Source organism: Panthera onca, chromosome A3 (genome assembly GCF_046562875.1).
Source record: "Panthera onca isolate mPanOnc1 chromosome A3, mPanOnc1 haplotype 2, whole genome shotgun sequence".
Classification (NCBI taxonomy): Eukaryota; Metazoa; Chordata; class Mammalia; order Carnivora; family Felidae; genus Panthera; species Panthera onca.
In genome coordinates this window covers 79441200-79468688 of record NC_138341.1, presented here as the reverse complement: position 1 = coordinate 79468688, position 27489 = coordinate 79441200, and the positions used below count along the sequence as shown (strand labels likewise).

The 27489-nt window shown below is 37.1% G+C and overlaps 1 protein-coding gene and 1 pseudogene across 3 annotated transcripts in view; one reads left to right on the top strand and one right to left on the bottom strand.

Moving 5' to 3' along the window:
* The window catches only part of TSGA10 (testis specific 10), a 159086-nt gene that overhangs the window by 80256 nt on the left and 51341 nt on the right, over window positions 1–27489 (top strand). The gene's annotated exons all lie outside the window — the stretch shown is intronic.
* LOC132662865 (heterogeneous nuclear ribonucleoprotein A1-like) lies at window positions 24745–25752 on the bottom strand (annotated as a pseudogene).

Here is a 27489-nt window from a genome sequence, read left to right as displayed (position 1 = left end):
TGTATCCTGCAACTTTGCTGAATTCATGTATCAGTTCTAACAGACTTTTGGTGGAGTCTGTTGGGTTTTCCGTGTATAATATCATGTCATCTGCAAAAAGTGAAAGCTTGACTTCATCTTTGCCAGTTTTGATGCCTTTGATTTCCTTTTGTTGTCTGATTGCTGATGCTAGCACTTCCAACACTATGTTAAATAACAGCGGTGAGAGTGGACATCCCTGCCGTGTTCCTGATCTCAGGGGGAAAGCTCTCAGTTTTTCCCCATTGAGGATGATGTTAGCTGTGGGGTTTTCATAAATGGCTTTTATGATGTTTAAGTATGTTCCTTCTATCCCGACTTTCTCAAGGGTTTTTATTAAGAAAGGATGCTGAATTTTGTCAAGTGCTTTTTCTGCATCGATTGACAGGATCCTAAGGTTCTTATCTTTTCTTTTATTAATGTGATGTATCACATTGATTGATTTGCGAATGTTGAACCAGCCCTGCAGCCCAGGAATGAATCCCACTTGATCATGGTGTATAATTTTTATATGCTGTTGAATTCGATTTGTTAGTATCTTATTGAGAATTTTTGCATCCATATTCATCAGGGATATTGGCTTGTAGTTCTCTTTTTTTGCTGGTCTCTGTCTGGTTTAGGAATCTAAGTGATGCTGGCTTCATAGAATGAGTCTGGAAGTTTTCCTTCCCTTTCTGTTTTTTGGAACAGCTTGAGAAGGATAGGTATTATCTCTGCTTTAAATGTCTGGTAGAATTCCCCTGGGAAGCCATCTGGTCCTGGACTCTTATTTGTTGGGGGATTTTTGTTAACTGATTCAATTTCTTCACTGGTTATGGATCTGTTCATGTTTCTGTTTCTTTCTGTTTGAGTTTTGGAAGTGGGTGGGTGCTTAGGAATTTGTCCATTTCTTCCAGGTTGTCCAGTGTTGGCGTATAATTTTTTAGAGTATTCCCTGATAATTGCTTGTATTTGTGAGGGATTGGTTGTAATAATTCCATTTTCATTCATGATTTTATCTATTTGGGTCATCTCCCTTTTCTTTTTGAGAAGCCTGGCTAGAGGTTTATCAATTTTGTTTATTTTTTCAAAAAACCAACTCTTGGTTTCGTTGACCTGCTCTACAGTATTTTTAGATTCTATATTGTTTATTTCTGCTCTGATCTTTATTATTTCTCTTCTTCTGCTGGGTTTGGGGTGTCTTTACTGTTCTGCTTCTATTTCCTTAGGTATGCTGTTAGATTTTGTATTTGGGATTTTTCTTGTTTCTGGAGATAGGCCTGGATTGCAATGTATTTTCCTCTCAGGACTGCCTTCGCTGCATCCCAAAGCATTTGGATTGTTGTATTTTCATTTTCATTTGTTTCCATATATTCTTTAATTTCTTCTCTAATTGCTTGGTTGACCCATTCATTCTTTAGTAGGATGTTCTTTAACCTCCATGCTCTTTGGTTTTCCAGACTTTTTCCTGTGGTTGATTTCAAGTTTCATAGCATTGTGGTCTGAAAGTATGCATGGTATGATCTCAATTCTTGTATACTTATGAAGGGCTGTTTTGTGACTCAGTATGTGATCTCTCTTGGAGAATGTTCCATGTGCACTTGAGAAGAAAGTATATTCTGTTGCTTTGGGATGCAGAGTTCTAAATGTATCTGTCAAGTCCATCTGGTCCAATGTATCATTCAGGGCCCTTGTTTGTTTATTGATCCTGTGTCTAGATGATCAATCCATTGTTGTAATTGGAGGATAAAGTCCCCTGCAATTACCACATTCTTATCAATAAGGTTGCTATGTTTGTGATTAATTGTTTTATATATTTGGGGGCTCCCGTATTCGGTGCATAGACATTTATAATTGTTAGCTCTTCCTGATGGATAGACCCTGTAATTATTATATAATGCCCTTCCTCATCTCTTGTTACAGCCTTTAATTTAAAGTCTAGTTTGTCTGATAGAAGTATGGCTACTCCAGCTTTCTTTTGACTTCCAGTGGCATGATAAATAGTTCTCCACCCCCTCAGTTTCAATCTGAAGGTGTCCTCAGGTCTAAAATGAGTCTCTTGTAGACAGCAAATAGATGGGTCTTTTTTTTTTTTATCCACTCTGATACCCTATGTCTTTTGGTTGGAACATTTAGTCCATTTACATTCAGCATTATCATAGAAAGATATGGGTTTAGAGTCATTGTGATGTCTGTAGGTTTCATGCTTATAGTGATGTCTCTGGTACTTTGTGGTCCTTGGAACATTTCAGTCACGGAATCCCCCTTAGGATCTCTTGTAGGTCTGGTTTAGGGGTGATGAATTCCTTCAGTTTTTGTTAGTTTGGGAAGACCTTTATCTCTCCTTCTATTCTGAATGACAGACTTGCTGGATAAAGGGTTCTTGGCTGCATATTTTTTCTGTTCATCACATTGAAGATTTCCTGCCATTCTTTTCTGGCCTGCCAAGTTTCAGTAGATAGATCCATCACTAGTCTTATCAGTCTCCCTTTGTATGTTAGAGTGTGTTTATCCCTAGCTGCTTTCAGAATTTTCTCTTTATCCTTGTATTTTGCCAGTTTCACTATGATATATCACGCAGAAGATCGATTCAAGTTACGTCTGAAGGGAGTTCTCTGTGCCTCTTGGATTTCAATGCCTGTTTCCTTCCCCAGATCAGAGAAGTTCTCAACTATGATTTGTTCAAGTACACCTTCAGCCCCTTTCTCTCTCTCTTCCTCTTCTGCAATCCCTATTATATGGATATTGTTATGCTTGATTGCATCGCTTAGTTCTCAAATTCTCCCCTCATACTCCTGGATTTTTTTTATCTCTCTTTTTCTCAGCTTCCTCTTTTTCCATAATTTTATCTTATAATTCACCTATTCTCTCCTCTGCCTCTTCAATCCAAGCTGCGGTTGCCTCCATTGTATTTTGCACCTCATTTAGAGCATTTTTTAGCTCCTCATGACTGTTTCTTAGTCCCTTGATCTCTGTAGTAATAGATTCTCTGCTGTCCTCTATACTTTTTTCAAGTCCAGCTTGAAAAAAGTTAATTTTGTGACTATTAGAATAATTTAGAAATTATTCTAAATTTGGTGACAGGAACTCGTTCTCTTTTGAATTTTGGCTCAGGGATGGGAGAGGGAGTTGGCAGTTGGCCAGCACCTGTGTTCCTCCCCCGAGCTGAGCTCTGTCTTGTGGGGCTCAACATCTCTCCCTCCCGTGTCCTCTCGCCCTCCTCATTCTCCGGGAGCAGAGCTTTTGACTTTTAACATTCCAGATGTTACGTACTGCTGGCTGTCAGAACACAGGGAGTCCGGCCCCTCCGCTATTGCAAGCCAGACTTCAGGGGTTCTGCCTTCCTGGCAGGCTGCCCCTCCACTGCCCCGGCTCCCTCCTGCCAATCCGTGTAGTGCGCACTGCTTCTCCGCCCTTCCTAACTTCTTCTGTGGGCCTCTTGTGTACACTGGGCTCCAGGGAGTCCATTCTGTTAGTCTTCTGGTGGTTTTCTGGGTTATTTAGGCAGATGTGGGTGGAATCTAAGTGATCAGCAGGACACGGTGAGCCCAGCATCCTCCTATGCTGCCATCTTCTCCTTATTGATTGATTTTTAAAAATCAATCATGGAGGGATGCCTGGCTCTCTCAGTCAGTGGAGCATATGACTCTTAACCTCAGGGTTGTGAGTTTAAGCTCTGTTTTGAGGGTAGAATTTACTCAATAAAAATTAAAAAATTTTAAAAATATATTCCTGTAATAAATCCAGTTGGTCATGATATATTACCCTTTAAAATAAATTATTAGATTGCTAATATTTTAAATAAATTGTTAAGTTATAATATTTTGTTGTATATTTTTGCATCTGTTTCATGAGGATATTGATCTATGATTGTCTTGTAATGTCATTGTCAGATATTGTTAATCTGCTTTATAAATTACTGAGGTATGTTAGCCAGGTTAATGCTGCCTCATAGAATAAATGGATGTGTTCCTTTCTCTATTCTAGTTAGTATATTGTTATTATTTTTTCTTTAACTGTTGGTAGAATTCACAAACGAAACCATATGGGCCAGAAAATGTGGGCAGGGGTAGATTTTCAATTACTTGAAGTTTTAAATTTATTTGGAGCTATTCAGATTTTCTATTTCTTCTTAAATCACTTTTGGCAATTTGTGTTTTTCTAAGATATGTCCATTTCATCAAAGTTGCCAAATTTGTTGTCAAAAAGTTATTTGTAATTTTTAATGGCATCCCTTTTGCATTCTTGGTATTGATAATTCATGACTTTTCTCAATTTTCTTCATCAGTTTACTTGGAAATTTATCATTATGTTAATCTTTTCAAAGTATCAGTATTAATTTCATTGATTTTTACTTATTCTTGGTTTTACATTTCATTGATTTCTTCTCAATATTATTTCTTTCCTTCTACATCATTTAAGTTTAATTTACTCTTATTTAAAAAATGTAAACAAATAAAAATAAAAAATTTTTAAGGTGAACACTTAGATGGTTAGTTTTAGGCCATTTTTCTTTAATATAGTTGTTTAGAGTTTTACATTTTTCTCTACACACTGCTTTAGCTGTATCATACTACACATCTTTGTGGGATTTGGTAACAGCTTTTTTGAGATATGATTCACATGTCATACAGTTCATACATTGGAAGTGTACAATTCAGATGAGTTTAGTATATTCACAGAGTTATGCAGCCTTTACCACAGTTTTAGAAAATTTTTATCACCTCAAAAATTAGGCTCTGAGACCCCATTTAGGTCCTTGCTTCATTTTGAGTTAATTTTTTGTACATAGTGTGAAGTGAGGGTCCAACTTCATTCTTTTGCATCTGGCTGTCTAGTTGTCTAATCAACATTTGCTCTTGGTACCCTTATTGAAAATAAGTAGATTTTAGGCACATGATTTTATTTCTGTGTTCTTAATTCTATTCCATTAATGTACATGTCTATCCTTATGGCAGTACCCCAGTCTTAATTACCATTGCCTTGTAGTAAGTTTTGAAATGGGAAAGGGTGAGTCTTCCTTGGTTGTTGTTGTTGTTGTTGTTGTTGTTTTCAAGATTGTTTTGGCTATTTTAGGTCTTTTGAGTTTCCATATGAATTTTAGGATCAACTTTGCAATTTCTATAAAGAAGCCACCTGAGGTTCTGATAGGAATTATTTTGAACCTGTAGATAATTTGGGAACTACAGCGATCCTAACATTATTAAGTCTTCTGATCAGTGAACACTGGCTCCAGTTTCATTTATTAAATCTTTAATTTCTTTCAATGATATTTTGTTTTCAGAGTATAAGTTATGCCTTCTTTTGTGAAATTTATTCCTAAGTAGTTTTTTTTTGGATGCTATTGTAACAGGGTTGTTATTTTCATTTTGGTATTATTCAATGTGAATGCATAAAAACACAATTGATTTTTATACATTCATCTTGTATCCTACAACCTAGCTGAACTTATTCATTCTCATCATTTTTAGTGGATTCTTTGCAATTTAATATATTCAAGACTGTGTAATTTGCAAACAGATAGTTTTTACTTTGTTTCCAATCTGAATGTTTTTATTTCTTTTTGGTCAGTTGCCCTACCTAGAACTTCTGGAGCAATGCGAATAGAAGTGATAAGAGGAGAGGGACATCCTTGTCTTTTTCCTGATCTTAGGGGGAAAACATTTAGTGTTTCACCATTATTATGCTAGTTGAGGGATTTTTCCTCAAATGCCTTTTCTGTGTCTTTGGAATGATCATGTGGTGTCTGTTTTTTATTTTATAAATACAGTATATTACATTAATTGGCTTTCAGATGTTAAACCAACTTTGTATTCCTGAGTAAATCCCACCTTAGTCATGGTGTATAATTAAGTTTTATGTTGCTGGATTTTGTTTTCTAGTATTTTGTTGAGGATTTTGTGTCTATATTCCTAAGAGATAATGGTCTATAGTTTTCTTTCCTTGTGATTAATGTCTTATCTTTTTTTTTTTTTTTTGGTAACAGAATAATAACTGGCCTGATAAAATGAGTTGGGAAGTGTTTACACTTAAATGCAAATCTAACAAAATGTGTACAAGTTATATATAAGGAAAAGTTATAAATCTTTGATGAAAGAAATCAAAGATCCAAATAAATGGAGAAAGAGTCCATGTTCATGGGTAGAAAGGCTTGTTATTGTTAAGATGTTAGTTTTCCCCAAATTGATGTATAGATTCATTCCATCTCAGCCAGAATTCCAGCATGTAGTTTTGTGGATATTAACAAACTGATTATAAAGTTTATATGGAAAGGCAAAAGATACGAGATAGCAAATTCAATACTGAAGGAGAACACAACCTGACTTAAAGATTTGCTATAGTGCTGCAGTGTTTAAGATGGCACAGGATTGGTAAAAGAATAGACAAATCAATCAATGGAATAGAGACAAATAGATAAATGCAATAGCAGATGGAGGTAGCAGACAACAAAAATTCTATGAGAAAAATCAGATGTCAAATTTGACAGGCAAAATTTCAAAATATCCACTATAAATATGTTTAAAGAATTAAATGAAAAATGTTTAAATAAGTGAAGGAGGATGTGATGATAATGTCTCATTAAACAAAGAATATCAATAAACTTATAGAAATTATCTTTAAGAAAGAACAAAATGTACTTTTTAATTTCCTCCTTAACTTCTTGTTTAACCCATTCATTGTTTAGTTGGATGTTTTTTAGTCTCCAACTATTTGCTATCTTCCACATTTTTTCTTGTGGTTGATTTCAAGTTTCATAGCATTGTGGACTGAAAATATGCACAGTATGATCTCGATCTTTTTGTACTTGTTGAGGGCTGATTTGTGTCCGAGAATGTGATCTATTCTGAGGAATGTTCCATGTGCACTGGAGAAGAATTTGTATTCCACTGTTTTAGGATGAAATGTTCTGAATATATCTTTTAAGTCCATCCGGTCCAGTGTGTCATTCAAAGCCATTGTTTCCTTGTTGATTTTCTGTTTAGATGGTCTGTCTGTTGCGCTAAGTGGGGTGTTGAAGTCCCCTACTATTATGCTATTATAACCAATGAGTTTCTTTATGTTTGTGATTGATTGGTTTATATACTTGGGTGCTTTCATATTTGGAGCATAAATGTTCACAATTGTTAGGTCTTCTTGGTGGATAAATCCCTTAATTATTATATAATGACCTTCTTCATCTCTTATTACAATCTTTATTTTGAAGTTTAGATGGTCTGATATAAGTATGGCTACTCCGGCTTTCTTTTGTTGACCATTAGCATGATAGATGGTTCTCTATCCCCTTACTTTCAATCTGAAGATGTCTTTAGGTCTAAAGTGGGTCTCTTGTTAACACCATATAGATGGATCTTGTTTTCTTATCCATTCTGTTACTCTATGTCTTTTGATTGGAGCATTTAGTCCATTGATGTTTACAGTGAGATACGAGTTTATTGAAAGATACGAGTTTATTGCCATTATGTTTCTTATAGAGTTGGGGTTTCTGGTGGTGTTCTCTGGTACTTTTTAGTCTTTGTTGCTTTTGGTCTCTCTATCTCTCTCTCTCTCTGTTTCTCTTTTTTTTCCCCGTCTTTTCTCCCCTGAGAGAGTTCCCCTTAAATTTTCTTGCAGGGCTGATTTAGTGGCCATGAACTCCTTTAATTTTTGTTTGGGAAATTTTTTTATCTCTCCTTCTATTTTGAATGACAGTCTTGCTGGATAAAGAATTCTTGGCTGCATATTTTTCTGATTCAGCACATTGAATATATCCTGCCACTCCTTTCTGGCCTGCCAGATTTCTGTGGATAGGTCTGCTGCAAACCTGATCTGTCTTCCCTTGTAGGTTAAGGACTTTTTTCCCTTGCTGCTTTCATGATTCTTTCCTTGCCTGAGTATTTTGTGAATTTGAATATGGTATGCCTTGTTGATGGTTGTTTTTTGATTGAATCTAATGGGAGTCCTCTGTGCCTCCTGGATTTTGATGTCTGTGACTTTCCCCAGGTTAGGAAAGTTTTCTGCAGTGATTTGCTTACATAACCCTTCTACCCCTTTTTCTCTCTCTTCATCTTCTGGGACCCCTATGATTCTGATGTTGTTCCTTTTTAATGAGTCATTGATTTCTTTAATCCTTAAACCATGCTCTTTTGCCTTAGTCTCACTGTTTTGTTTGCTTCATTATGTTCCATAAGTTGTCCTCTGTATCGCTGATTCACTGCTCTGCCTCATCCATCCCTGCCACCATGGCCACTCCTCGAGATTCCTGCTCAGTTATAGTATTTTTTAATTTCATCCTGACTAGCTTTTATCTCCGCAGAAAAGGATCCTAATGTTTTCAACCCCAGCTAATATTCTTATTATCGTGATTCTAAATTCTGATTCAGACATCTTGCTTATATCTGTTTATTAAGTTCCTGGCTGTCATCTCTTCCTGTTCTTTCTTTTGGGGTGATTTCCTTCGTTTTGTCATTTTGAAGGAAGAAAAGGAAATAATGTAATAAAAAATTTAAAAACCACAAAAAAATCAAATAAAGGATGCTAGATCCTAGGTGTGTTCTGGTCTATCTGGTTGTTGAAAGGAGCTTGATAGATTAGAGGAAAGGGGGAAAGATAAGAAAAGAAAAAGGAAAATGTTTAAAAATTTGAAAAAATGAATACAGTGAGATAGAATAAAGTGAAATAATGGAAGTAAAAAATAGAGTTTAAAAAATTTACAAAAATGTAAAAAATATAGTAGAAAATTAAGAAAATATTTTTAATAGAAATGGAAAATAAAAATAAATTTTTTCTCTTTCTGTATTGAAGAATAAGAAAAGAAAAAAAAATTGAATAGATGGACCAGCAAACAAACTGTGGTATGATTGAAATTAAATCGGTTTCCCCTAGAAGTCGAACTATGAAGTACTTTATAGTCTGTAAACTAAACAGGCAGAGAGACTTGTGTTGTTCCTGAAGAGTGAGGTTGGCCCAGTTGGGCGGGGCTTAGTGTAATGGCTCTGTTCTCTACTAGATGGTGCTGCTTAGCTTACTGGGGTGGATTGTTGTGGCGCCTGTAGGTGTGTATGTGCATGCGTGGGAGGGGTGAAAATGGTGTCACTCAGCTACCCAGTCTCTAGTATCAGACCTCTTTGCTCTCCCCACCAGCAGTTGCGCACCCCTCCTTTGTCTCCAGCTTCCATCCACTCCCTGCTTTTACACTGTCCCTGACCAAGTCATCAGGTTGCCATGCAGCACCTCCCTCCTGAGTTTTATCTCAGATGCGGCTGTGTTTCCCAACCCCTCACTTCTGAGGGTCTCCAGCTTTGACCTGCTCAGACCTTCTGAGGGAGGATCTCATTGAGCAATGGCCGGGTGCCAGCCTGTCCCCAGGAATGTTCGGAAGACCACGCTGCTGCCAGTGCCCAGAGACTGTGGCTCAGTGCCAGCCAGGAAAAGGTCATGCGATTGTGTAGCAGCAGCGTTTCAGGGATTATGGAAAATCACAACACACATCTGGTGCTAGGCCTCTGCTTGAATGTCCTTGTTCCAGCACCAGAAAATGTGGTTGTTCTCTGGCTTCCACTGGGACCTTTGCCTGTGGGGAGGCCATACAGCCTCTACCAAATGTCCTCCCAGCAGGGGACCACCTCTCCCTGTCTGGCCTGAGGACCCAGAGGACCTCGGTCTCTGCTCCTGGGGATTCACCCTTCCCACCAGAGCACTGCCAGGTATTGAGCTGAGGAGTTTCAGACTATGCACTTCCTCTGTTTATAGAGTCTTAATGGAATTTAAACCCTCTCCTTTCTCCTTTCTCCCTTTTTTGTTCAGTCCCTTGTGTACTCTTTCTTTTCTCTCCAGCTGCTTTCAGGCGGGGGATTCTTTCTGTACTCTCCCCCCTCCCCATCTCTGTCTTCTCTCTGCAAGCAAAAACAGCTCCCTGCCCTCCACAGTTTTCTCCCCCAGTTCATCTCTCCACCCTGCATACATGCTGAGTTCTCTGGTTCAGGTTGTGCAGATTGTTGTGTTAATCCTCAAATCAGTTTTCTAGGTGTGCAGGATGGTTTAGTGTTTATCTGGCTGTATTTCAGGAATGAGAGACACAAAAAAATCTTCTCTGCTGTTCTGCCATCTTGGCCTCTTCTCCTTTGGTATTAACTCTTCTTTAAATGTTTGGTAGAATTCACCTGTGAAGCTATCTGGTCCTGGATTTTGTATGATGGGAGTTTTTTGATTACCAATTCAATATCATTGCTAGTCTGTTCAAATTTTCTATTTCTTCTTGATGAAATTTTGGGTGATTATATGGTTCTAGGAATGCATTCATTTTCTTCTAGGTTGTCCAATTTGTTGGCATATAATATTTCATAATATTTTCTCATAATCCTTTCTATGATATTGGTTGTTATTTCTCTTCCTTCATTTCTGATTTTATTTACTTGGGTTTTCTCTCTCTGTCTCTATCTCTGTCTCTCTTTCTAATGGGTGTGGCTAAAGGTATAACAGTTTTGTTGATCTTTTCAAAGAACCAGCTCATGATTTCATTGATATATTGTATCTGTTTTAGTCTCTATGTTATTTATTTTTGCTTGAATCTTTATTGTTTACTTCCTTCTACTGGTGTTGGGCCTTGTTCTTCTATTTCTAGCTCCTTTATGTGTAAGGTTCAATTGTATATTTGAGATTTTTTTTGCTTCTTGAGGTAGACCTATATTGCTGTAATCTTTCCTCTTAGAACATCATTTGCTGCATCTCAAAGATTGGGAGCTGTTATATTTTCATTTTCATGTGTCTGCATGCATTTTTTGATTTCCTCTTTGATTTCTTGGTTGACTTGTTCATTATTTAGTAGCATGATATTTAGTTTCCATGTATTTGTGTTCTTTCCTGATTTTTTTCTTGTGATTGTTTTATAAAATTTTTAAAGTTCATTTATTTATTTATTTTGGAAAAGAGAGAGAGAGAGAGCAGGGGAGGGGCAGAGAGAAAGGGAGAGAGAGAATCCCAAGCAAGCTCCACACTGTCAGCACAGAGCCCATTGTGGGGCTCACACTTACAAACCATGAGATCATGACCTGAGCTAAAACCAAGAGTCAGATGCTTAACTGACTGAGCCACCCAGACACCCCTACCATTGTGGTTGGAAAAGATGAGATATGATTTCAATATTTTTAATTTATTGAGATTTGTTTTAGGCTTTAGGTGATCTCCTCTAGAGAATATTCCATGTACACTTGAAAAGAATGTATGTTCTTCTGGTTTTGAATAGAATGTTCTGAATATATCTGTTAAGTCCATCTGGTCCAATATATCATTCAAAGCTACTGTTTCCTTGATGATTTTCTGTCCGATCTGTTAATGTAAGTGGGATATTAAAGTCTCCTCCTGTTGTTATAATACTCTTAATTTCTTCCTTTTGTGTCTGTTAATAGTCGCCTTGTGTATGGACTGAACTCTCATATTGGATGCATAAATATTTACAATTGTTCTATCTTCTTGTTGGATTAATCTCTTTATGAATATGGTGTATCTTTCCTTGTCTCCTTTTATGGTCTTTGAAAAAGTCTATTTTGTTTGTTATAAGTATTGCTATGCCAACTTTCTTTTCACTTCCATTTGCATGGTAAATATTTTCCCACACCTTGCTTTCAGTCTGCATGTGCCTTTACATCTGAAGTAGGTCTCTTTTTGGCAGCATATAGGTGGATCTTGCTTTTTTAATCCTTTCAATTACCTTATGTCTTTTTTTTTTTTTTTTTGAGAGAGAGAGACAGACAGACAGACAGACAGACAGCATGAGCAGGGCAGGGGCAGAAAGAGAGAGGGAGAGAGAAAGAGACAGAATCTGAAGCAGGCTCTGAGCTGTCAGCACAGAGCCTGACATGGGGCTTGAACTTGTGAGCTGCGAGATCATGACCTGAGCTGAAGTTGGACACTTAACCAACTGAGCCACCCAGGTGCCCCTACCTTGTGTCTTTGAGAAGCATTTAGTTCATTTATAATCAAAGTAATTATTGATAAGTATGTACTTATTGCCATATTGTTACTTGTTATACAGAGGTTTGTTTTTGTTTTTGTTTTTGCAGTTTTTCTCTTTTCTTTTCTCCTCCTCCTCCTCCTCCTGGTTCTTTCTTCTTTTGCTCTCTTCCCTTGTGGTTTGATGGCTTTCTTTATTGATATGCTTGGATTCCTTTCTTTTTATTTTTTATGTATCTATTATAGGTTTTTGATTTGTCATTACTGTTAGGTTCCTATATAATAGCTTATGCATAATGCTTTGGATTACAAGTATGTTTCCAGAACAAATTATGCTCACAAATCAAGGTTTTACTATAATATAATGTTATTATGCTTGATGATGTTGCTAACTTTGCTTGACTTATTCTCATTTTTTATTATTCTTTTTTATTTTTTGCTGTTCAGCTTGGTTGCTTTCCATTATTTTGCCTTCAAGGTCACTGATCTATTCTTCTGCCTCCTCTAATCTTCTATTGATTCACTTCTATTGTATTTTTAATTTCAGTTATTGAGTTCTTCATCTCTGATTCGTTCTTTATTATATTTTATATCTCTAATTTGAAAATCTCACTAAGACCTTCACTCTTTTTTCAAGTCCAGTTACTAACTTTATGAACATTACTTTGAATTTTTTACAATGCGTATTGCTTATCTCTGTTTCATTTAGTTATTTTGCTGTGATTGTATCCTGTTATTTCATTTGCAACATATTCCTCTGTCTCTTCATTTTGCCCCTCTGTTTTCTTCTTTGTATTAGGAAAGTCAGTTACATCTTCTGCTCTTGAAAGTAGTGGCCTTATGAAGAAGAGGTCCTGTGGTGCCCTGTAACACAGTGTTCCCTGTTCAGTAGAACCAGGTGTTTCAGGGGTATCTCATTTATGGGTTGCATGTACTCTACTGTTGTGGCTGAACTACATTTTCCTTCGGTATATTTAACTGCAATAGCCCATTTTGCCTCTTGTGGGCAGGGTTTGGTCTCTGTGCTGATAAGGAGCCAATCTGGGGCCTCTTTGGGCTAGTAGTTGGGCAGTGTCACCTTTATCAGTTAAGCCAGATGCCTGTCCTCAGCACATTTATTGGGGCTTTGGTCACACCAACCTGCAGAGTGTTCTCCCTGTGTTGTCTCCTTAAGAGCCTTTTTGTTGGTGGGCACAGCCTGCAGTTAAACTGTATGTCTGCCCCCAGGTCTATCTGCAGGGGCTGTAGTGGAAATGGTATGTGTGGTTATCTTCCCTTCATCTCAAGGCAGGAGTCCCTTTGGTGTGGTACCAATCCCTGCATGGGCTGATTGTATGATATACGGCAGGAGCCATTTTGGAAAGGACTCCTGCTGATCAAGGTGATTGGATGGAGGGATCCATAAGAGAACTCTGGGGTGGGGTTGGGGGGAGAAATGGTATCCACCAGCTTTCTTGTTCTTGGAGAAGTCTAAAGATCCCTTCCCCTCCAGTGCATAATATAAACCACCTTCATGTACACCCTAGCTGCTTTTCAAACTATTCCTTCTATGTTGTATCTCTGCAGGATTTTTTGTTATGCTCTTTTTAAAGGCAGGGACTCTGTCTCCTATTGCCCTCTGGCTTTTCTAGAACTTAGCCCACTGATTTTTAAATACCCACAGTTAAGCCCAACTGATTGTGAAAACTTGCAAAGTTAAGTCCCACTGGTTTTCAAAGCCAAATATTATGGGGATTTGTCTTCCCAGTGCAAGTATTCCATGTCTGTGGTGCTTCTCTTCTTTATATGTGCTTGTGGTGCTCTCCTGTTTGTGGTTAGTCTTGCAGGGAGTCTAGTTCCTGACTCTCCATCCCTCCTACCCTTTTTGATGTAACCTCCTCTCTATGATTAACTGTGTAAAGTCTGTTCTGCTTGTCTTCACATCGTTTCCTAGGTTAGCTGCTATTCCTGGATTAGCTATTATCTAGGTGTGTCTGTGGGATGAGTGAGCTTAGGATCCTACTACCCCACCATCTTTAGTCTTACTTTTTATTTTCTCCCTCCAATGAGTTGCTAGAACTTCTCTCCTGGACTTCTGGACTCCCTCAAAGATTCTTTTTTCTATGGATAATTGTCTAATTCATTGTTCTCCCAGGGCTCCCAGACCTTGGCCAAGAGAGGCTGGAGCCATTCTCGGGCACTTCATTATCCACAGGTGGGTCAAATTTCTGTAAGCCTATTACCCAGCCCTTGATTGAGTGAGACAACTCCTGCATCCCTTGGAGTATGGTGCTGGTGATAGCTGTAGCCCAGTCTTCAGAGGTATGGAATTATTTCTGGGTCTGTAGTTAAGGCCACAGCTATCGAGTCAGCTACCTAGGTATGGGCTTATCTTCTCAAAATGACTCTCGTTGTTTGTAGACCACTGGGGTTTCACAGTCTCCTACCTGGGTTGCAAAGCTCCCACATAGGCATTTGTGACTGTGAACAGATATGAAGTTGTTGTGATTGAGTTGGGGAAACATGTGAGGAATATCTTGTTTAGCCATCTTGCTACATCACTTCTGCATCAATTGATTTTTGTATGTTGAAACAGCCTTTCATATTTGGAATAAATTTCACTTGGTTGTGGTGTGCAATTCTTTTTACACCTTACTGGATTCAATGTGGTAATGTTGTGTCAAATATTTTTGCATATATGTTTATGAGAGATATTAGAGTGTAGTTTTCCTTTCTTGAAAAATCTTCTTCTGATTTTGGTACCAGATACTGGCCTTGTAGAATGAGTTGGGAACTTTTCCATCTCCTTTGATCTTCTGGAAATGATTGTATAGAATTGGAGTAATTTCTTCCTTAAGTATTTGGTAGAATTAATCAGCAAAATCATGTAGGTTTGGTGATTTCTATTTTGGAAGTTTATAAATTGTTGATTCAATTTCTTATAAGTTATAGACCTTTGAGATTATATCTCCTTGTATGAATTTTGGCAGATTTTATATTTCAAGGAATTGTTCTGTTTCATCTAAGTTATCAATTTTGTATGCTAAGAATTGTTCATAATTTTCTTTGTCCATTTGGACTGCTATAACAAAAATAGCACAGACCTGGTGGATGGCTTAAACAATTCATTTCACAATTTTGAAGATGGGAAAGTCCAAGATCAGGACTCTTGCAGTTTCAGTGTCTGGTAAGGACCTACTTCTAGCTCTTCTCACTGTGGCCTTATATGCTGGAAGAGGGGAGGGAGTTCCTTGATGTCTTTTTTTTTCTTTAAATAATGGCACTAGTCCCATTCTAGAGGGCTTCACCCTCAGCTGTAACCACCTTCCAAAGGAACCACATCCAAATATGAACTGGGGATTAGGTTGCAACATTCAAAGTTTTAGAGGATATAAACATTAACAATAATATTGTTATTATCCTTTTATGTTCATATGATCAGTAGTTGTAGTCTCTCTTTCATTTTGATGTTAGTTATCTGTGTCTTCTCTTTTTTCGTTGGTTAGACTTCCTAAAAGTTAATCAATTTTATTGATCTTTTCAAGGAACGAGCTTTGGGTTTCTTTGATACGTTCTGTTTAACTTCTTGTTTTAAATTTCATAGACTTCTGCTTTGGTTTTTATTAATTTTTTCTTCTGCTTACTTTGCATTTAATTTACTCTTTTGCTAGTTTACTTGAGGTAGAAGCTTATATTCTTAATTTTAGATCTTTTTTCTCTTCTAACATATGCATTCAGTGCTATAAATTTCCTGTAAGCACTGCTTTCACAGCATGCCACAAATTTTGACAAGGTATCTTTTTATTTTATTTTATTAAAATATTTAAAAATTTCTCTTAAGATTCTTCTTTGACTCATGTGTTATTTAGAAGTGTGTTATTTAATTTCCACATATTTTGAGATTTTCCAGCTATGCTTCTGTTAATGATTCCTGATTCAATTTTGTTGTGAGCAAGGAACATATTTGGTATGATTTTTATTTTTAAAAGTTTGTTAAAGTGTGTTTTATAGCCTATATGTGGTTTGCCTTAGTGAATGTTTGAGATTAAGAATGTGTATTATGCAGTTACTGAATTAAGTACTCTAGAAATGTCAGTTAAATCTAGGTGATTGGTGGTGTTTGGTTCAACTATATATTTAATGAGTTTCTGCCTACTAGATATGTCAGTTCCATATAGAAGGGTATTGCAGTCTCCAACTATAGGGGTGGATTTGTATGTCTCTCCTTGTCATTCTCTTATTTCTTGCCTTACATATGTTGACATATTGTCTTGTTAGGTGCATATACATTACAAATGGTTATGTCTTTTTTTTCTTCATTGCCAACTTTATTTTTTATTAACTTTTTAAAAAATTTAATTTCAGTATAGTTAACATACAGTGTTATGTTAGTTTCAGATGTACAATATAGTGATTCAACAATTGTATACATTACTCAGTGCTCATCATGATAAATGTACTTTTAATCCCTTCAACTGTTTTACCTATCCTCCCTCCTACCTCCCCTCTGGTAACCCTCGGTTTGTTCTTTATACTTAAGAGTCTGTTTTTTGGTTTGTCTCTTTTGTTGTTGTTCATTTGTTTTGTTTCATAAAGTCCACTTATGAGTGAAATCATATGGTATCTGTCTTTCTCTGACTGACTTATTTTACTTAGCATTATACTTTTTATCTCCATCATGTTGTTGCAAATGACAAGATTTCATTCTTTTTTATGGCTGAGTAAGATTCCATTATATATGGAGAGAACTAGAAATAGAAGCAGAAAGAAAAGAAAGGAGACAGAGAAAGAAAGAAATAAAGGAAAGAAAGAAAGAAAAAAGAAAGAAAGAAAAAAATCATCTTCTTTATCCATTTACCCTTTAATGAACACTTGGGTTGCTTCCATAATTTGGCTATTGTCAATAATAGTTCAGTAAACATAGGGGTGCATGTATCTCTTTGAATTGGTGGTTTTGTATTCTTTGGGTAAATACCCAGTGGTGGAGTTACTGATCATATAGTAGTTCTATTTTAATTTTAATTTTAATTTTGAAGAAACTCCATACTATTTTCCATAGTGGCTGCACCAGTTTGCATTCTCACCAACAGTACACAAGGGTTCTTCCTCCAAATCCTCACTAGTATTTGTTGTTTCTTGTGTTTTTGATTTCAGCTATTCCAACAGGTGTGAGGTGATAGTTCATGGTGATTTTGATTTACATTTGCCTGATGATTACTGACGTTGAGCATCTTTTCATGTGTCTGTTGGTCATCTGTATGTCTTCTTTGGAGAAATTTCTATTCAGGTCCTCTGCCTATTTTAATTGGATTATTTGTTTTTTGTTGTTGAGTTGTATAAGTTCTTTATATATTTTGGATACTAACCCTTTATGGGATATGTCATTTCCAAATACCTTTTCCCATTCAGTAGGTAGTCATTTAGTTTTGTTGATTATTTTGTTTGCTTTGCAGAAGCTTTTTATTTTTATGTAGTCCCAGTAGCTTAATTTTGCTTTTTGTTTAGTTTTCCCAAAACCATTTGTTGAAGAGATTGTCTTTTTCCCATAGTATATTCTTGCCTCATTTGTCAAAGATTAATTAACTATATAATTATTGGTTTATTTCTGTGTTCTCTATTCTGTTCCATTGATGTATGTGTCTATTTTGGTACTGGTACCATACTGTTTTGTTTACTATAGATTTATAGTATATCTTGAAATCTGGGGTTGTGATACTTCCAATTTTGTTCTTTTTCATAATTGCTTTGGCTATTCTTTTATGGTTCCCATAACATTTTATGATTGTTTGTTCTAGTTCTGTGGAAAATTATGTTGATGTTTTGGTAGGATTGCTTTGGGTAGTATGGATATTTTAAAATATTGGTTCTTCCAGGAGAACCTGAGTGGCTCAGTCAGTTAGGCATCTGAATTTGGCTCAGGTCAAGATCTCGTGGTCTGTGAGTTCAAGTCCCACATCAGGCTCTGTGCAGACAGCTCAGAGCCTGGAGCGTGCTTCGGATTCTGTGTGTGTATGTGTGTGTATGTGTGTGTGTCTTTTTCTCTCTGCCCCTCCCCCTCTCCCTCTCTCTCTCACAAAATTAAATAAACATTAAATATATATATTGGTTCTTCCAATCCAGGATAATGGAATATGTTTCTATTGGCTTATGTCCTCTTAAATTTCTCTCATCAGTGTTTTATAGTTTTCAGAGTACAAGTATTTCACCTTCGGGGTTAATTTTATTCCTAGGCATTTTATCATTTTTGGTGTAGTTGTAAATGGCATTCTTTTCTTTTCTTTTTTTAAAGTTTATTTATTTGGAGAAAGAGAGCATGAATGGAGGAGGGACAGAGAGAGAGGGAGAGAGATAGAATCCCAAGCAGGCTCCACACTGTCAGCACAGAGCCTGACATGGGGCTTGAACTCACAAACCACAAGATCATGACCTGAACCGAAATGAAGAGTCGGATGCTTAACAACTGAGTCACCCATGCACCTGTAGAATTATTTTCTTAATTTCTCTTTCTGCTACTTGATTATTACTGTATAGAAAGTATATATATATAGTGTCATGTCATCTGAAAATAGTGAAAGTTTTACTTCTTCCTTACCAATTTCGATGCCTTTTGTTCCTTTTTCTTGTCTCATTGCTGTGGCTAGGTCATCTAGTATTATGTTGAGTAAAAGTGGTAAGAGTGAACATCCTTGTCTTGTTCCTGATCTTAGGTGAAAAGCTCTCAGTTTTCACCATTGTGTATGATGTTAGCTGTGGGTTTTTCACATATGGCCTTTATTATGTTGTATGTTCCTTCTGAACCTACTTTGTTGAGGGTTTTTATCATGATTAAATGTTGTATTTTGCCATTTGCTTTTTCTGCATCTATAAAGGTGATCCATATGTTTTTTTTTTTCTTTCTCTTGTAGAAGTGATATATCACATTGATTGATTTGCAAATATTGAACTACCCTTGCATCCCAGGAATAAATACCACTTGATCATGGTGAATGATTTTTTTCTATTGTATTGTTGGATTCAGTTTGCTAACACCTTGTTGCAGATTTTTGAATCCATGGTTATCAGATACATTGGCCTGGAGTATTCTTTTTGTAGTGTCTTTATCTGGTTTTGGTATCAGGGTCATGCTAGCCTCAGAATGAATTTGGATGCTTTCGTTTTTCTATTTTTTAAAATAGTTTGAGAAGAATAGGTATTAACTCTTCCTTAAATGTTTGGTAGAATTCACCTGGGAAGCCATCTGGTCCTAGACTTTTGTTACTTGGGGGTTTTTTGATTACTGAATCAATTTCATTGCTGGTAATTGGACTCTTCAAATTTTCTATTTCTTCCTGATTCAGTTTGATAGTTTTTATGTTTCTGGGAATGATCCATTTCTTCTAGTTTGTTGAATTTGTTGGCTTATAATTTTTCATAATATTATGTCATAATCCTTTGTATTTCTGTGGTGTCAGTTGTTATTTCTCTTTCATTTCTGATTTTATTTAGTCCTCTTTTTCTTGGTGAGTTTGACTTTCAGTTAGTTGGTTTTGGTGATCTTTCAAAGAACCAGTTCCAGGTTTCATTGTTCTATTGTTTTTTTAGTTTCTATTTCATGTATTTCTTGACTAATGTTTATTTCCTTCCTTCTGGTTTAGGGAATTTTGTTTTTTCTTCTTTTTCTAGCTCCTTTATGTGTAAGGTTAGTTTGTTTATTTGAGATTTTTCTTGCTTCTTCAGGTAGGCCTGTATTGCTGTAAACTTCCCCTTTAAAACAACCTTTCTACATCCCAAAGATTTTGGACCATTTTTTTTTCATTTTCCTTTTTCTCTATGTATTTTTTTATTTCCTCTTTAATTCCTTGATTGACCCATTCATTTTTTGGTAGCATGTTATTTAAACTCCATGTATTTGTGTTTTTTCCAGATTTTTTTCTTATGGTTGATATTTAATTTCATAGTGTTGTGGTCAGAAAACATGCATGGTATGACTTCAATCTTTTTGAATTTGTTGAGACTTCTTTCATGGTCTCATATGTCATCTATTCTGGAGAATGTTCCATGTGCATTTGAAGGAATGTGTATTCTACTGTTTTAGTGTGGATTAATCTGAAGATATCTGTGAGGTCTATCTGGGCCGGTGTGTCATTCAAAGTCACTGTTTCCTTTTTGATTTTCTGTTTGGATGACCTATCCATTGGTTTAAGTGGGGTGTTAAAGTCCCCTACTATTACTGTTTTACTATCAATTACTTCCTTTGTGTTTTTTTATGTGTTGCCTTATATGTTTGAGTGCTCCATATTGGGTGCAATAATATTTACAATTGTTATATCTTTTTGTTGGATTGTTCCCTTTGATTATGTAGTGTCCTTCTTTGCCTCTTGTTATAGTCTGTTTTAACATCTATTTTCTCTGATGTAAATATCGCTACCCTAGCTTTCTTTTCACTTCCATTTGCATAATAAATGTTTCTCCATCCCCTCCCTTTCAATTTGCAGGTGTCTTTGGATTTGAAATGAGTCTCTTGTAGGCAGCATATAGATGAGTCTTACTTTTTTTATCCATTCTGTCACCCTTTGCCCTTGATTGGAATGTTTAGCTCATTCATATTCAGAGTAATTATTGATAGGTATGTACTTATTGCCATTTTATTACTTGTTTTACGGTTGTTTATGCCATTCTTCTCTGTTCCTTTCTTCTCTTGCTCTCTTTTCTCACAGTTTGTTCAGTTTCTTCAGTGATATACTTGGATTCCTTTGTCTTTATTTTTTGCATATCTGTTACTCATTTTTGTTTCATGGTTACCAATAGGTTTGTATATACCATCTTCTGTTTATAGCAGTCTACATTAAGTTGATGGTCACTTATGTTTGAACCCACTCTTTTCTCCTCTGCCCTGCAATGTTTTAGATATTTGGTGTCATACTTCAAAATCCTTTTATTTTGTGAATCCCTGACTGATTTGTATAGGTATACTTATTTTTACTCCTTTTGTGCTTCCTACTTTTCTTACTCCTGCTTATGGTCTTTCCTTTACCCTAAAGAGTCCTCTTTAACATTTTTTTGTAAAGCTGGTTTACTGGTCATGAATTCCTTTAACTTATTCTGGGAAACTCTTTATTTATCCTTCTATTCTCCTTCCTGGATAGAGTATTATTGGCTGAAGATTTTTCCTTTCAGCAATTATATCATGCCACTGCCTGCAGTTTCTGCTGAAGAATCAGATAGCTTTATGGAGTCTTCCTTGTATGTAACTATTTTCTTTTGTTGCTTTAAAAATTCTCTGTTTATCACTACTTCCTGCCATTTTAATGATTATGTGTCTTGGTGTGGAACTCCTTAGGTTGATTTTGTTGCAGGCTCTCTGTGCCTCCTGGATCTGGATTTCTGTTTCCTTCCCCAGATGTGGGAACTTTTTAACTATTATTTCATCAAATAAAATTTTTGCCCTCTCTTCTATCTCTCTTCTCTTCTGGGATTCCTACGATGTGAATGTTATTATTCTTGATGGTGTCACTGAGTTCCCTAAGTCTATTTTCATTTTTTATTATTATTTTTCTCTTTCTTGTTCAGCTTAATTGCTTTCCATTTCTCTGTCCTCCAGGTCACTGATCTGTTCTTCTGGTTCCTCTAGTCTACTGTTTATTTCATCTAGTACATTTTAAGTTTTATTTATTGAGTTCTTCATCTCTGGTTCTTTTTTAAGTTTTTTGTTTCTTTATTGAGGGTCTTACTGAGGTCCTCCACTTTTTTCTCAAGTCCAGTAAGTATCTTTATGACCATTATTTTAAATTCTTGATGAGGCATATTGCTTATCTCTGTTTTGTGTAGGTGTTTTGCTGTGATTTTTGTCCTATTCTTCCATTTGGAACATTTTCTTGTCTCCTCATTGTGTATGTTTCCATGTGTTAGTAAAGTCAGTTTTGTCTCCTGCTCTTGAAGAGGTCCTGTAGTGCCCTACAGTGCAGTGTCCACTGTTCACTAGAACGTGGTGCTTCAGGGGTGTCTCTTATGTGTGTTGCATGTACTCTGCTGTTGTGACTGAACCACTTTTACCTTCAGTCCTATTGTCTGCAACGGCTCACTTTACTGTGGACAGGGGTTAGTCCCTATATGTTGTTAGTGGGCCAATTGGGGCCATCTTGGACTTACGTTGAGTCAGACTAGGTGTTTGATAGAGATGCAGTAGCACCAAACTGCAGGGTGCTTTCCCTATTTTGTCCCCTGAGAAGCTTTTGTTAGTGGGTAAGGCCTGCCCTCAGACTAGGTATCTGTCCCCAGCCTGTTGCTGGGGCCCCAGCTGGAGTTGTGTGTTTGGTTATCTTTCCCTCTTTCCCAGGCAGGAGTCACTTGGGAGTAGTGGTGGCCCCTGTCAGGGATGCTTGCCCACTATCAGGCTTGTGGCACTGCTTTGGATCGGCTCTGGCCAAGAGCATATCAAAGTTGGCAGGACCACAGAGAAACAGGGGTCAGGGCGGGTGGTGGTAGCAAGGTTTGCTTTGAGGGGGTGGATTTTCAGAACTGCTCAAGTCAGAAGTATGGTATGGCGTTAGCAGCACTGGTTTCTACAGATGTCTGTGTGCCTAGGCTGGGGGCAGGGGAGGGAAATGGTGCCCACCAGCTCCTTTGTTCCTGGAGAAGTCTCCCAGAGATCTCCATCACATGTCCTTAGATTAGTAAACAATCTCCCATATACCCCAGGTGTTTTTCAAACTGCTGCTTCAGTGCTGTATTTCTGCTGGGCCATTTGTTGTGCTGTGTCTTTGAGGGCAGGGACTCAGTTTCTTTTTGCCCTTCCAGCTCTCCCAGATCCAAGCCTGCTGATTTTTAAAGTTCCAAGGGTTAAGTCCTGCTGATTGTAAGAACTTGAAAAATTTGGCCCTTCTGGTTTTCAGAGCCAAATGTTATGGGCTTCGTCTTTCCTGCATGGGCTCCCCAGTGTGAGAGTCGATTCCTCTCTCCTCTCTGCACTCACGGCATTCCTCCCTCTAACAGAGAGCCCCACAGGTCGTTTAGCTTCCGATCATGTCTCTGCCCTTCCTACACTCTTCCTTGTGGCCTCTTCTCTGCATTTAGCTGTGGAGAGTCCATTATGCCAGTCTTTGGGTCATTTGCTGGGTTATTTACACTGATGTGTTACCTAGTTGTATCTATGGAACAAGGTGTGCTTAGGGTCTTCTTACTCCTTTATTTTCCCCAGAAGTCACAGATTGTTAGGCCTTGATAAATTTTTATAGTTCTGTAATGCCTCCTTTTTATCTCTGATAAGTTTCCTTTCTCTGAAATCAGCTTTGTCTGAAATTAATATAGTTCTTCCAGCCTTCCTTTGATTAGTGTTATCTTTTTTTTGTGTCTTTATATTAAAGTGAATTTCTTGTAAATAAATATATATATATATAGTTGGCTTGATGTTCTGCATTAAAAAAAATTTTTTTTGAGAGAGTGAGAGCGTAAGTTGGGGAGGGGCAGAGGAAGAGGGAGAGAGAGAATCTTAGGCAGGTTCCATGCCCAGTGCAGTGGAGTCTAATGCAGGCTCAATCTCATGATCATGAGATCATGACCTGAGCTGAAATCAAGAGTTGGACACTTTACTGACTGAGCGAACCAGGTGCCTCTGACATTTTGTGTTTTAATTGTGTATATGTCCATTCGCATTTAAAGTGATTATTGATATGGTTGGATTAATATTTACCATATTTGTAACTATTTTCTATTCATTGTTCTATTCTTTGTTTCTTTTTTGTATTCCACTCATTTGTTAGCCTTTATGGTTTTAATAGAGCATTTTTTTTTAATAGAGCATTTTATATGATTCTGTTTTATCTCTTGTTAGCATATCAATATAGTTCTTTTTCTTTTCTTTTTTTTTAAGTAGGCTTCACACCCAGCACTGAGCCCAGTGCAGGGCTTGAAATTTTGACTTTGACACCAAGACCTGAACTGAGATCAAGAGTTGGCTGTTTAACCAACCGAGTCACCCAGGCACTCCAATATAGTTCTTTTTAAAAACTTTTTTAAGTGGTGACCATAGATTTTTAATATACACTTAGAACTAAGTCCACTTTTAAACAACACTTTACAAGTGTAGGGATAATGCAGGTATCTTGAAATAGAGTGTTTGAAAATCTTTTCTCTTATTCTTTATAACATTGCTGTCAATCATTTTATTTATTCATAAGGTATAATTTTCCAATATATTGTTGCTATTATGTTGAACAAACTGTTATCTGCTAGGTCAGTTAAGAATAAGAAAAGTAAATGATTTTATTTCACTTTCGCTTATTCTTTTTCTGTTTTCTCTTCCTTAATTGACATAGATCTCAGTTCCTAACATATATCCTTTTCCTTCTCTGTGAAAATTTTCTTTTGACATTTCTTCTAAGGCACATCTACTAGCAACAAATTCATTTTGGTTTTGTTTGCCTTAGAAGGTCTATTTTTTCTTCACTTTGAAAGAATAGCTTTTCCAGATATAGAATTCTAGGTTGGTGGGATTTTTCCTTCAATACTTTATTTATTTATTTATTTTATTTTATTTTATTTTATTTTATTTTATTTATTTTTTTTTTTTTTAAAAGACACATTTATTTACCATCATGATCAGACTATTACATTTAGCAATCAACAGCATGGGTGCAAAAAAAAAAAAAAAATCTACATTAAAACCCTTTATTGGAATGCTTTACACTTTCCACAGAACAGAAACTAACCTGTTATACAATTAGTCACAAATACAGTCCTCACGTTTTTTGCCCATACACATGAGTATTGTCTAAAACATGTCTTCTTTGTAGCAGCTAGGCCCTGCCACCACTGTGCTTGGCTGAGTTCACAAATCTGTTGTAACCTGTAGCTTCCCTGTCACTTCTCTGGCTCTCCTCTCCTGCTAAGCTTTGTTTCCTGGCAGTAATTAAAACCTTCTGCCACTGCCATAGCTACTGCTGCTGCTGGAACCGCCATAGCCACCTTGGTTTTGTGGTTTGGCAAAGTATTGGCCTCCACCACCATAGGGGCCAGAGCTTCTGCCTCCAAAATGTCCTCCTTTCATGGGTCCAAAATTTGAAGATTGATTGTTGTAATTGCCAAAATCATTATAGCTTCCACCACCTCCAAAGTTGCTTCCATCGTTACCAAATCCGTTATAGCCATCCCCTTTGCCACCATATCCACCACCACCTCGACTGCCTCCAAAGCCACCTCACCCACTGAAGTTTCTCCACGGCCAAAGTTGTCATTCCCACCAAAACCACCTCCACGACCACCACCGAAGTTCCCAGAACCACTTCGACCTCTTTGGCTGGAAGAAGCACTAGCCATCTCTTGCTTAGATAAAGCTTTCCTTACTTCACAGTTGTGGCCATTCACAGTATGGTATTTTTGAATGACAATCTTGTCTACAGAGTCATGGTCGTCAAAGGTCACAAAAGGAAAGCCTCTCTTTTTGCCACTGCCTTGGTCAGTCATGATTTCAATCACTTCAATTTTTCCATACTGTTCAAAATACTCTCTTAGATGATGTTCTTCAGTGTCTTCTTTAATGCCACCGACAAAAATCTTTTTCACAGTTAAGTGGGCACCAGGTCTTTGAGAATCTTCTCTCGAGACAGCCCTCTTTGGTTCCACAACTCTTCCATCCACCTTGTGTGGCCTTGCATTCATGGCTGCATCCACCTCTTCCACAGTAGCATAGGTGACAAACCCAAAGCCTCTGGAGCGCTTGGTGTTTGGATCTCTCATTACTACACAGTCCGTAAGCCTTCCCCATTGCTCAAAATGGCTCCTCAGACTCTCATTGGTTGTTTCAAAGCTCAAACCTCCAATGAAAAGCTTCCGCAGCTGTTCAGGCTCTTTGGGAGACTCTGACTTAGACATGACAACGGTGGGAGGGGAGACTTTTCACGATGCTTACTCAGCGGCGTCCACAGGCAGAAAGGACCTTCAATACTTTAAATATTTTACTCCATTCTCTGCTTGTGTGCATGGTTTCTGAAGAGAAGTCCTGTAATTCTTATCCATGTTCAACTATAGGTAATGTGAGTTTTTCCCTTTGGCTTCTTCAGGATTTTATCTTTGCATTTTATTTTCTGCAATGTGAATACTATATGCTTACATGTAGACTTTTTGCCACTTAGTGTTCTCTGTGTTTCCTGGATTGTTGGTTTGGTGTCATTAATTTTTGCAATTTGTTATTTATTTTTTTTAACATTTATTTATTATTGAGAGACAGACACAGAGTGTGAGCAGGGGAGGGGTAGAGAGATGGGGAGACACAGAATCTGAAGTAGGCTCCAGGCTCTGAGCTGTCAGCACAGAGCCAGATGCGGGGCTCGAACTCATGAACTGTGAGATCATGACCTGAGCTGAAGTCGGTCGCCCAACCAACTGAGCCACCCAGGCGCCCCTGTTATTATTACTTTAAATATTTCTTTTGTTCCTTTCTCTCTTATATTTCTGATAGTTTCATTATGTGTGTATTATACCTTTTTAAATTGCCTTAAAATTTTTGGGGGCCCCTGGGTGGTTCAGTCAGTTGGGCATCTGACTTTGGCTCAGGTCATGATCTTGCAATTCATGAGTTCAAGCCCTGCATCAGGCTCTGCGCTGACGGCTGAGAGCCTGGAGCCTGCTTCAGATTCTGTGTCTGCCTCCCTCTCTCTCTACCCTGCCCCCACTCACACTCTGTCTCTCTCTGTCTCTCAAAAAAACAAATAAAATGTCAAAAAAAATTAAAAACAAATTGTCTTACAATTTTTGAAGATTTTCTTCTTCTTTTTCCTTTATATTTTCTCTTTGAATTTCAGTTTGGGAATTTGTATTGGATTTTCAAGCTCACCAGTTTGTTCATAAGCTGGTTCCGGTCTGATGGTGACCCCATCAAAGGCCTTCTTCATTTCTGTTAGTTACAGTGCTTTTGATTACTAGCATTTCCTTTTAAGCTCTTAAGAGTTTCCACCTCTCTGTTTACATTACCCATCTGTTCTTGTATGTTGTCCAGTTTTTCCATTAGAGCCCACAGAATACTGATTGTAGTTATTTTATATTCCTTGTCTAATAATTTCCAAATCTCTGCATATACAAGTCTTATTCTGTTACTTTCTTTGTCTTCTCAGACTATGTTTTTTGCCTTTGAGTATGTCCTGTAACTTTTTTTTGAAACCAAATATGTTGTATTGGGTAAAAGTTACTGAGGTAAATAGGTCTTTAAGAGTGAAGTTTTATGTTTATCTGTGAGTTAGGTTGTGATTACCATTTATTGTAACTGTACATGTCAAAGCTAAATTTTTCTCTTGTTCTTTTTGTTTTCTCTATTGTCTTCGGGTTCACTTAGAGACTTCTTAAACAGAGTCTGAACCTTGTAGTTCTTTCAACTGTAATCCCTTGTTATTACACAGGAGGCTTGTCGATGTGGTAGTAAGTTGTGGGTGGAGGAGAAGCATTCTATAATCCTATGATTAGGTCATAGTCTTTCAGTGGGCTTGTGTCTCTGGGATGTGACCTTCACAAATATTTCTCAGCCTTTTTTTCTTTTCTTCTTTTTTTTAATGTTTATTTATTTTTGAGAGAGAATCAGAGTACGAGCTGGGGAAGGGCAGAGAGAGAGGGAGACAC